Here is a 12542-nt window from a genome sequence, read left to right on the forward strand (position 1 = left end):
GGAAGCACACTGCAGGCCTCCTAAGGCATCACTTACATAAGGTCACCTATCCCAGAGCAGGAGACGTAGCTGACCTACCTAATACGTAGACACAAGCACAGGGAAAGAGGCAAAATGAGGAGGCAAAGGAATACATTCCAAGTAAAGGAACAGGACAAAACCCCAGAAAAGGAACTAAGTGAAACAGAAAGGAGCAACCTACCCAACAGAGAGTTCAAACTAAGAGTGTTAAGGATGCTCACTGATCTGGGGAGAAGAATAGATGAACTCAGTGACAATGTCAACAAAGAAATGGAAGATATAAAAAAGAACCAATCAGAAATGAAGAATATAATACTGGAAATGAAAAATTCACTAGAGGGACTCAAAAGCAGAGTAGAGGATACAGAAGAACGGATCTCTGAGCTGGATGAAAGACTAGAAGAAATTACCCAAGCTGAACAGGTGAAAGAGAAAAGAATTAAAAAGAGTGAGGACAGTCTAAGGGACCTCTGGGACAACATCAAGCGCACTAACATCCATGTTATGAGTGTCCCGGAAGGAGAAGAGCGAGACCAAGGAGCAGAGAATCTATTTCAAGAAATAATAGATGAAAACTTCCCTAACCTAAGGAAGGAAACAGACATCCAGGTACAGGAAGCACAGAGAGCCCCAAACAAGATAAACCCAAAGAGGCCCACACCAAGACACATCATAATCAAAATGTCCAGAATTAAAGATAAAGAGAGAATCCTAAAAGCCACAAGAGAATGTCATTACATACAAAGGAAACCCCATAAGGCTATCAGCTGACTTCTCAGCAGAAACCTTAGAGGCTAGAAGAGAGTGGCACGATATACTTAAAGTGCTAAAAGGAAAAAACTTACAGCCAAGAATACTCTACCCAGCAAGGTTATCATTCAAAATGGAAGGAGAGATCAACAATTTCCCAGACAAGCAAAAATTAAAGGAGTTTGTCACCAAGAAACCAGTGCTACAAGAAATGTTAGAGAGATTGATTTAAGGGGAAAAGAGAAGACTACAAATAGGAAAAATTATCTGTTTCCATGATAAGAGGGTAATGGATACAAATGCACAAAATAGAGGTCAGATATGATATCAAAAACATAAAAGGAGGGCGGAGGGGAGTTAAAGAGCAGACCTTTCAGACAGAGGTCAAACAAAAGAGACCATCAATTCTGTATAAAAGTAGAAAGGAACTGAGAAGGACTACCGTAACACTGAGAAAAAAAAGTTCAAAATGGCAGTAAGTAGATACATATCAATAGCTACTTTAAACGTCAATAGACTAAATGCTCCAATTAAAAGGAGTAGGGTGGCTGACTGGATAAAAAAGAAAGACCCATATATATGCTGCATACAAGAGACACACTTCAGACCTAAAGACGGAAAGTGAAGGGATGGAAAAAGATACTCCATGCAAATGGCAATGAAAAGAAAGTTGGGGTAGCAGAACTCATATCAGACAAAATAGACTTTAAAACAAAAACTGTAAAAAGAGACAAAAAAGGTCATTACATACTGATGAAGGGAACAATCCAACAAGAGAATATAACACTTCTAAATATTTACGCACCCAAGGTAGGTGCACCTAAATATATAAAGCAATTATTAACAGACATAAAAACAGAAATTGACAGTAACACAATAATAGTAGGGGACTTTAACACTCCACTTACACCAACAGATAGATCATCCAAACAGAAGATCAATAAGGAAACATTGGCCTTAAATGACACACTAGAACAGATGGACCTGGTAGATATATACAGAGCATTCCATCCAAAAACCAAAGAATACACGTTCTTTTCAAATGCACATGGAACATTCTCCAGGATTGATCACATATTAGGCCACAAAACAAGTCTCCATAAATTTAAGAAGATTGAAATATTACCAAGCATCTTTTCTGACCATAACGGTAGGAAACTAGAAATCAGCTATAGGAAGAAAATCAGAAAAGCCACAAATACTTGGAGATTAAACAAAATGCTACTGAACAATGACTGGGTCAACAAAGAAATCAAAGAAACCAAAAAATACCTGGAGACAAATGAAAATGAAAATACGACATGCCAGCATTTATGGGATACAGCAAAAGCAGTTATAAGAGGGAAGTTTATAGCAATACAGGCCTATCTCAACAAACAAGAAAAATCTCAAATAAACAATCTAACAATGCACCTAAAGGAACTAGAAAAAGAAGAACAAACAAAGCCGAAAATCAGTACAAAAAGGGAAATAATAAAAATCAGAGCAGAAATAAATGAAATAGAGACCAAGAAAACAATAGAAAAAATTAATAAAACCAAGAGCTGGTTCTTTGTAAAGATCACCAAAATTCACAAACCTTTAGCTAGACTCACCAAGAAAAAAAGAGAGAAGGCACAAATAAGTAAAATCAGAAATGAAAAGGAGAAATTGCAACAGACCCCTCAGAAATACAAAAGATTATAAGAGAATACTATGGAAAGCTATAGGCCAACCAATTCGACAATCTGGAAGAAATGGATAAATTCTTAGAATCATACAACCTTCCAAAACTGGATCAAGAAGAAGTAGAGAATTTGAATAGACCAATCACCAGTAAGGAGATTGAAACAGTAATCACAAACATCCCCAAAAATAAAAGTCCAGGACCAGACGGCTTCCCTGGTGAATTCTACCAAACATTCAAAAAAGACTTAAAACCTATCCTTCTCAAACTCTTCCAAAAAATTGAGGACGGGGGGAAGCTCCCTAACTCATTCTACAAAGCCGACATTACCTTGATACCAAAACCAGAAAAGGGCAACACAAAAAAAGGAAATTACAGGCCAATATCACTGATGAACATCGATGGAAAACTCCTCAAGAAAATACTAGCAAATCGCATACAACAATACATTAAAAAGATTATACACCACGATCAAGTGGGATTTGTTCCAGGTATGCAGGCATGGTTTAACATCACAAATCAATCAACGTGATACACCACATTAATAAAATGAAGAATAAAAATCACATGATCATCTCGATAGATGCTGAGAAAGCATTTGACAAGATACAGCATCCATTTATGATAAAAAACTCTGAACAAAATGGGGATAGAAGGAAAGTACCTCAACATAATAAAGACCATATACGAGAAACCCACAGCTAATATCATCCTCAATGGTGAAAAACTGAAAGCTATCCCTCTAAGAACAGGAACCAGACAAGGATGCCCACTCTCACCATTCCTATTTAACATAGTACTGGAAGTCCTAGCCAGAGCAATCAGGCAAGAGAAAGAAATAAAAGCGATCCAAATTGGAAAGCAAGAAGTGAAACTGTCACTATTTGCAGATGACATGATTTTATATATAGAAAACCCTAAAGAATCCACCAGAAAACTTTTAGAAGTAATAAACGAATATGGTAAAGTTGCAGGACAAAATCAACATACAAAAATCAGTTGCATTTCTGTACACTAACAACGAAGTAGCAGAAAGAGAAATTAAGAATACCATCCCATTTACAATTGCAACAAAAAGAATAAAATACCTAGGAATAAACTTAACCAAAGAGGTGAAAGAGCTGTACACCGAAAACTATAAAACATTGCTGAAAGAAATTGAAGAAGACACAAAGAAATGGAAAGATATTCCGTGCTCTTGGATTGGAAGAATTAACATGGTTAAGATGTCCATACTTTCTAAAGGCATCTATAGATTCAATGCAATCCCTATCAAAGTTCCAACAACATTTTTCACAGAAATAGAACAAAGAATCCTAAAATTCATATGGAACAACAAAAGACCCTGAATAGCTAAAGGAATCCTGAGAAAAAAGAACAAAGCTGGAGGTATCACACTCCCTGATTTGAAAATATACTACAAAGCTATAGTAACCAAAACAGCATGGTACTGGCACGAAAACAGACACACAGATCAATGGAATAGAATCGAAAGCCCACAAATAAACCCACACATCTATGGACAGCTAATCTTTGACAAAGGAGCCAAGAACATACAAAGGAGAAAAGAAAGTCTCTTCAACAAATGGTGTTGGGAAAACTGGATAGCCACATGCAAAAAAATGAAAGTAGACCCTTACTTTACACCATGCACAAAAATTAACTCCAAATGGATTAAAGACTTGAATGTAAGACCTGAAACTATGAAACTTCCAGAAGAAAACATAGGCAGTACGCTCTTCGACATCGGTCTTAGCAACATATTTTCAAGCACTATGTCTGACCGGGCAAGAGAAACGCTAGAAAAAATAAATAAATGGGTCTACAACAAACTAAAAACCTTCTGTACAGCAAATGAAACCATCAACAAAACGCAAAGACAACTTAATAATTGGGAGAAGATATTTGATAACCATACATCTGATAAGGGCTTAATCTCCAAAATATATAAAGAACTCATGCATCTCAACAACAAAAAAACTTCCAACCCAATTAAAAAAGGGGCAAAAGACCTGAACAGATATTTCTCCAAAGAAGATATACTGATGGTCAACAGACACATGAAAAGATGTTCAAAATCATTAACTATCAGGGAAATGCAAATCAAAACTACAATGAGATATCACCTCTCACCCGTCAGAATGGCTATAATTAACAAGAGAGAAAACAACATATGTTGGAGAGGATGTGGAGAGAAGGGAACTCTCATACACTGCTGGTGGGAGTGCAAACTGGTGTAGCCACTATGGAAAACAGTATGGAGATTCCTCAAAAAATCAAGGATAGAACTACCATATGATCCAGCTATTCCACTGTTGGGTATTTATCCAAAAGCACTTGAAAACACCAATGCGTAAAGATATGTGCACCCCTGTGTTCATTGCAGCGTTATTCACAATAGCCAAGACTTGAAAGCAACCTAAGTGCCCATCAAGGGATGAATGGATAAAGAAGCTGTGGTATATATACACAATGGAATACTACTCAGCCATAAGAAACTATGAAATCCAGCCATTTGTGACATCATGGATGGACATTGAGGGTATAATGTAAAGTGAAATAAGTCAGAGGGAGAAGGTCAAATACCGCATGATTTCCTTCATTAAGTAGTAGATAATAACACCAATAAAGAAACACATAGAGACAGAGATAGGATTGGTGGTTACCAGAGGGGAAGGGGGGAGGGAGGAGGGCGAAAGGGATAATTCGGCACATGTGTGTGGTGATGGGTTGTAATTAGTATTTGGCTGGTGAACATGATGTAATCTATGCAGAAATAGAAGTATAATGATGTACACCTGAAATTTATACAATGTTATAAACCAATGTTATGGCAATAAACAAAAAAGTTAAAAATAAATTAATTAATTATTAATTAATTAAAAAAAGAGTTTATTTTCTCAGGTTTATTTACTCTTCTATGTAGTATATTCAGGAGTCTTTTCTGCACTAGTGTTTAAAATCCTGATGAACCGATCATTTTATCATTATGAACCTGGCCTCCTTATCTCTGGTAACGCTCTTTGACTTCACGTTTCTATTTCCTTATAGTAGTATAGCCATTCCAGGTTCTTTATACTTACAGTCTGCATGGCATAACTTTCCAATCTTTTATATTTTTTAATTGAAATGTTCATTGATATTGTTGTAGATTCACATGATGTTGCAACATCACCCACTTTCTTCACCCACTTTCTCCCAACAGTAATATCTGCAAAACTATAGTATAATATCACAACTAGGATATTGATACTGATACTGATATTTTCAGTCTACTGATTTTTCAGCTTTACTCAGTCTTACCTGTCCTTGTGTGTGTGTGTGTGTATTTAGTACTGCATAGTTTCATCACATGTGTAGCTTAGTATGCTCACCACCACAGTCAAGATACCAAACTGTTCCATCTCCTCAGGTATCTCTCTGGTTGTTCTGCTATAAGTATACTCACCTCCCTCTTGTCCTTGTCACTCCCTTTCCTCCATTTGGCAACTACTAATCTGTTTTCCAATTTTTGACTTCTGTCACTTAAAAATGTTTATATACAAAGAATAATATGGGGGAGTGACATCATCAAGGTGGTGACATAGGTGATTCCCAACTTCAGAACCCTTCAAAAGAAGATCAACTAGAAGATCGACCATCCATAGACAAGACACCAGTGAGAAAATTCCAGAACCTGGGGGTAAGGCTGAAGCAACCCCTGAACCACAGAGACTGAGAAAAACCACATTAGAACGGTAAGAGGAGTAGCTACGCTCTGACTGCATCACCCCTCCCCCAGGTCAGCAAAGCACCACACCAAGAGGAACCCCTGGACCTATGGTTTCTCCAGTGAAAGAGAGCCCAAGGTGGACATATAGCTGCCCTAGAATTTTGAGATGCTTCCTGGGAGGCCCAGTCAGGTCTCACCTCATGGGGATCATTGAAAGAATTTGTGGGGCTCAAACACTGGGAATCAAATAGCGATGAAGAAGCGGGTAGAGCTTACAGCAACCAGTGCTCAGGTCTCGGCAGACAGCATTCCTGCTTGCAGTGATGACCAAGAAGATCCCAGCCAGTGGCCCTGTCTGGCCAGGGAGCTCAGTTGGCAGTTCTGTGTGATTTGGGTCCCCAGCAAAGAAAGTATACCAGCCGCGGAGCTGGTTCTATGACCCCGCCTGGACTGGGAAGCAAATTCACAGCCCAGCCCAAGTGCTGAGTATAGCGTCCATTCCCTCCCAACTAGATAACCTGGCCAGAGAACCCGGGAAGCCATGTAGCCCATCCTGTGGCCCCACTTGGAGCGAAAGCCATGCCAGAAGTCCTGCTCATGATAAGTATATCTTCTGGCCCCAAGTAACAAAGGAACCTGAACAGTGACCCTGGGCAGCCTAGAGCCCAGACTATGGTACCCCCAGTTGCAGAGTCTTGACAACCTCCCTGTCCCACAACAGAGCCCAGCTTATGGCCGTGCCTGACTGCTGAACACAGCCTCATCCAGACCTTGTCCTGTGGCCTCACCCAATTGTGGAGCATAGCCTGCAGCCTCACCCAACACAGAAGCCCAGACAGCAACCCCACCTGACCATGGTGCACAGCCTCTAGGCCCACCCAACTGTGATATACAGTGGAGGCCCCTCCCAAGCAGAAATCCAGTCAGCAACCTTTCCCAACAGCAGACCAGAGTCAGTGGCCTACTTTATTGTGAAGCCCAGCCTACAGAGTCACCCAAGTTTGGGCACAGCCTGAGACCCTATCCATCTGTAAAGCCCTGCCTGTCACCCCGCCTAAACACAGAGTCCACTCAGGAGCACCATCTAGTTGAGGAGCACAGCCTAAGACCCACCCAACCAGGAGAGATTGTGGAGCTCAGCCTATTGCTCTACCCAATCACAGAGTCCAACTAGTGGCACCACCTAGCCAAGGAACAGTCTGCAACCTTGCCCAACCAGAGGTGATTGCAGAGCCCAGCTAGCAGCCTCACCTGATCATGGAGCACAGCCAGCAGCCTTGCCCAATAGGGAGACCACACAGGATCTTTACTTGAACTGGCAGCCAGCAGCACAACCCAACCATGGGTCCCAGCCAGCAGCACCCCTACCACAACCTCAGAGAACAGGCAGTGGCCTTGCCCAACTAGAGACTCCAATAGCAGGCCCCATATTCCCTCAAAAGCTACCATCTGACCCATCCAATACCCCAAACTGAGCTGACTGGTGAAGATCTTACCCTGCCAAAGTGAACCTATAAAGTTTGGAAGAGGAGATGGATAACAATGGCACAGATAACAATGCAAGGAATCAAGGATCAAGAAGAACCACATAAACATTAAACCACCAAAGGAAACTAATAAACCTCCAATAACTGGCACTAAAGAAATGGAGTTGTATGAACAGTCTGACAAAGAATTCAGGAATAATCTTCTTTAAAAAGTTCAGTGAGAGCCAGCCCTGATGTCCTAGTGGTTAAAGTTCAGTCCTCTCCCTGCTTAAGCCACTTGGTTTCACTTCCCAGTCAAGAACCACACACCTGTCTCTCAGTTGCCATGCTGTGGTGGTGGCTTACATAGAAGAATTAGAAGGACTTACAACTAGGATATACATCCATGCACTGGGGCTTTGGGGAGTTAAAAAAGAAAAAAAGAGGAAGATTGGCAACATATGTTAGCTCAGGGTGAATCTTCCCTGCAAAAAAAAGAAAGAAAGAAAATGTGCAAGGAGCTATTCAGTCCTCAAAAAACAAAGTTCAGTAAACTACAATAACACACATGCAGCCAGCTAAATTAAATTAGGAAAACAATGCATGAGCAAAATGAGAAGCTCAACAAAGAAATAAAAACTATTGAAAAAAAAACCAACCCAAAAATCCAGAGGTGAAGAATACAATGACTGAACTAAATAATTAAATAGAGATAAAAGTCTGACTCCCTAATATTGTAAGGGTAGTATGTAATTCACCAACAGGTATACTTCAAAATTTAAAAAACAAACATATTAAAAATAATGATAACTACAGTAATTTTTTATTGGATACACAATATAAAGAATATGTAAACTGTAAATCAATAACGTAAGATGTGAGGGGAAGCAGTAATAGTATAGTTTCTATATGCATTGAAGTTAAGTGATATCGATTTAAAATAGGATGTTATAAATATATTTTATGTAAGCCTCATGGTAACCACAAAGGAAAAACCTGTAGTAGGCACACAAAAGATTATTATAAAAGATTCAAAGCATACTATCAGAAAAAGTCATCACATCACAAATGAAGGCAGTAAGAGAAGAAAAAAGAAAAAAAGGATCTACAAAACAGTCAGAAAACAATCAACATGGCAATAGGAAGTCCTTACCTATCAATAATTACTCTAATCATAAATGGATTAAATTCTCCAATCAAAAGAGACAGAATGGATGAAGGAAATTAAAGAAAACATGGGATCCAGTGATATTCTGCCTATGAGACACTCACTTTAGCTTTAAGGACACACATAGATGAAGAGTAAAGGAATGGGAAAAGATAGTTCAAGTGTATGGTAAACAAAAGAAAGCAGGGGTAGCTATACTTATATCGTATAAAATAGACTTTAAGCTAAAATGGTCAAAGAGAGAAAGAAGATCATTATATAATGACAAATGGGTCAATCTATTAAGAAAATTTAACAATTGTAACTATGTGCCAAACATCATAGCACCTAAATATATAAAGCAAATATTAACAAAACTAAAATGAGAAATAAAAGCAGTCCAAAGATAGTTGAGGACTTTAATACTTACTTCTCAACCGTGTATAGATCATCCAGACAGAAAACCAATAAGGAAAAAATGAATTTGAACAACACTATAGACCAAATGAACCTAACAGTTCATCCAACAACAAGAGAATACACATTCTTCTCAGATGCACACAGAGCATTTTCTAAGATAAATCGTCTATTAGGCCAAAAAACATGTCTTAATATATTCAAGAAGACAAAATTATATCAAGATACTTTTCTGACCACAATGGTATGAAATTAGAAATCAGTCACAGGAGGAAATTCGGAAAGTTTACAAATACATAGATATTAAGAAACACACTTCTGAACAAGTAATGGATAAAAATGCAATCAAAATAAAAATTTTTTAAATCTTGAGAGAAATAAAAATGGAGCACAACATACCAAAAGTTATGGGATGCAGCAGAAATAGTTCTGACAGGGAAGTTTGTAGTGATAAACACCTACATTATGAAAAAAAGATATATCTCAAAAAAAAAACCCAACAACAACTTAACTTTACACCATAAGGAACTAGAAAAAGATAAAGAAAGTAGGCATAAAGTTAGAAGAAATAAAGGAGTAATGAAGATTTGAGCAGAAACAAATGATACAGAATATGAAAATATACCATAACCAAGTGGAATTCATCCTTGGGTCACAAAAATGGCCCAACATAGGCAAATCAATAGATACGACACATCACATTAATAGAATGAAAGATAAATATCACATAATCCTCACAAAAGATGCAGAAAAAGCTTTGACAAAATTCAACACTTTTTGATGATAAAGACTCTCAACAAATTACATATAGAAGGAACATATCTCAACATAATGAAGACCATATACAACAAGCCCACAACTAACATTACACTCAGTGGTGAAAGGTTGAAAGATTTTCCTCCAAGATCAAGAAGAAGAAAAATGTGCTCGCTCTCACCATACCTATTCAACAAAGTACTGAAAGTCATAGCCAGATCAATCAGGAAAGAAAAAGAAATAAAAGGCGTCCAAATCAGAAAGGAAGAAGTTAAAGTGTCGTTATCTGCAGAGGATATGATACAGAGAAATTCCTAAAGACTCAACAAAAAATGGATGGAACTAATCAACAAATTCAGTAAAGCTACAGGATACAAAATCAAGATGCAGACCTCAGATGTGTTTCTATACATTAACAATGAATTATCTGAAAATGAAATAAAGAAAACAATCCCATTAACAATAACATCAAACTCAATGAAATACTTAGGAATAAACTTAACCAAGGAGATGAAAGATCTGTATACTGAAAACTCTCAGGCAACGATGAAAGAAAATGAAGAAGACACACATAAATGGAAGGATATCCCATGTTTATGGATTGGAAGAATTAATATTGTTAAATGTCCATGCTATGCAAAGCTATCTATGGAATCAATGCTATCCCTATTAAAATTCCAATGGTATTTTTCACAGATATGGAAATCCTAAAACTTGTATGAAACCACAAAAGATTTCAAATAGCAAAAGTAATCCCCAGAAAGTACAAACGGGAAGCATCACACATCTTCATTCAAATTATATTAAAAAGATATAGTAATTAAACAGTAGGGTATTGGCATAAAAACAGATACACAGACCAGCAGAATAGAATCAAGAGCCCAGAAATAAACTCTTCACATATATAGTCAACTAATATTTGACAAGGAAGCCGAGAATACTCAATTGGGAAAAGATAGTCACAAAAATAAAAATAAAAATGAAAAATAAAACTCAGAAAACTAAAACTCAAAATGGATTAAAGACTTAAATGTAAGCCCTGAAAATGTAAAACCCCTAGAATAAAACGTAGGAGAAAAACATCTTGACATTTGTCTTGGCAATGATTTTATGGATGTGACACCAAAAACACAAGCAACATAAGCAAAACTACACAAGTGGGACTACATCAAATTAAAAACCTTCTGCACATCAAAGAAATGATCAACAAATGAAAAGACAAACTATGGTATAGTGGAAAATACTTTCAATCTATATCTCTAATAAGAGATTAATACCCAACATATACAAGGAATACATACAATTCAATAGCAAATACCTAGCAATAAGATTAAAACATGGGCAAAGGACCTGAATGGTCATTTCTCCAGAGAAGGTATTCAAAAAGCCAACAGATACATGAAGAGGATTTCAACATCACTAATAATCACACCTGTTAGAACAGTTATGGTATAAAAGACAAGCGCTAACAAGTGCTGGTGAGGATGCAGAGAAAAGGGAGCCCATGTACACTGTTGGTGGCAATGGAAATTGGAACAGTCCCTACAGAAAACAGTATGGAGGATCCTCAAAATATTAAAAAATATAACTAACATATGATCTAGCAATCCCATTTCTGGGTACGTAACTAAAAAAATGAAATCACTATCTTAAAGAGATCTCTGCATTCCCATGTTCATTGCAGCATTATTCACAATACCCAAGACACAGAAACAACCTAAGTGTCCACCAACACATGAATAGATAAAGAATATGTGAGTTTTTATTTATATATGTATAAATTATATATAAATTAATTCTTCCAATCCATTTTATATACATGTATAAAATGGCATAATGAGAAAAAGGGAAATCCTGCCATTTGCAACAACATGGATGATACCTTGAGGGCGTTATGCTAAATGAAATAAATCATACAGAGAAAGACAAAAACTGTATAATCTTACTTATATGCGGAATGTTAAAAAATTGAACTCATAGAAACAGAGAATGGATCCGTGGTTGCCAGGGGTAGGGGTGTAGGGGTGGTGGAAATGAGTGATGTGTTCAAAGGGTACAAGTTTCCAGTTATAAGGTTAACAAATTCTGGGAATGTAATGTACAGCGTGGTGACTATAGTTAGCAATATTGTGTTATACATTTGAAAGTTGCTAAGAGATTAGAATTTTAAGGTTCACCACAAAAAAAACTGTACCAATGTGAGGTAACGGATGTGTTAACTAACCTTCTTGTGGTAATAATTTCACAATGTATACATGTTGTACATTTTAAACTTACACAATGCTTATGCAGATGTCTCAACAAAGGTGAAAAAATTTAATTAAAAATAATAATATCATATGTAACATGTTGGGATTGCCTTTTTTCACTAAGCCAAATTACACAGATATTCATCCAAGTTGCTAAGTGTATTAATAGCTTGTTTCTTTTTATTGCTGAATACATAGAATGAATATACAAAAGTTAGTTTAACCATTCACCTGGGGAAGGCCATCTGGATTGTTTATAGTTTTTGTTTGTTTTTTATTGAGGTATAATTGACACATAAAATTGTATAAGTTTGAGGTGTACAACATGTTGATTTGAAACATTTGAATATTGCAATGT

Source organism: Ceratotherium simum, chromosome 34, assembly GCF_057802395.1.
Source record: "Ceratotherium simum simum isolate JZ-2026a chromosome 34, ASM5780239v1, whole genome shotgun sequence".
NCBI lineage: Eukaryota > Metazoa > Chordata > Mammalia > Perissodactyla > Rhinocerotidae > Ceratotherium > Ceratotherium simum.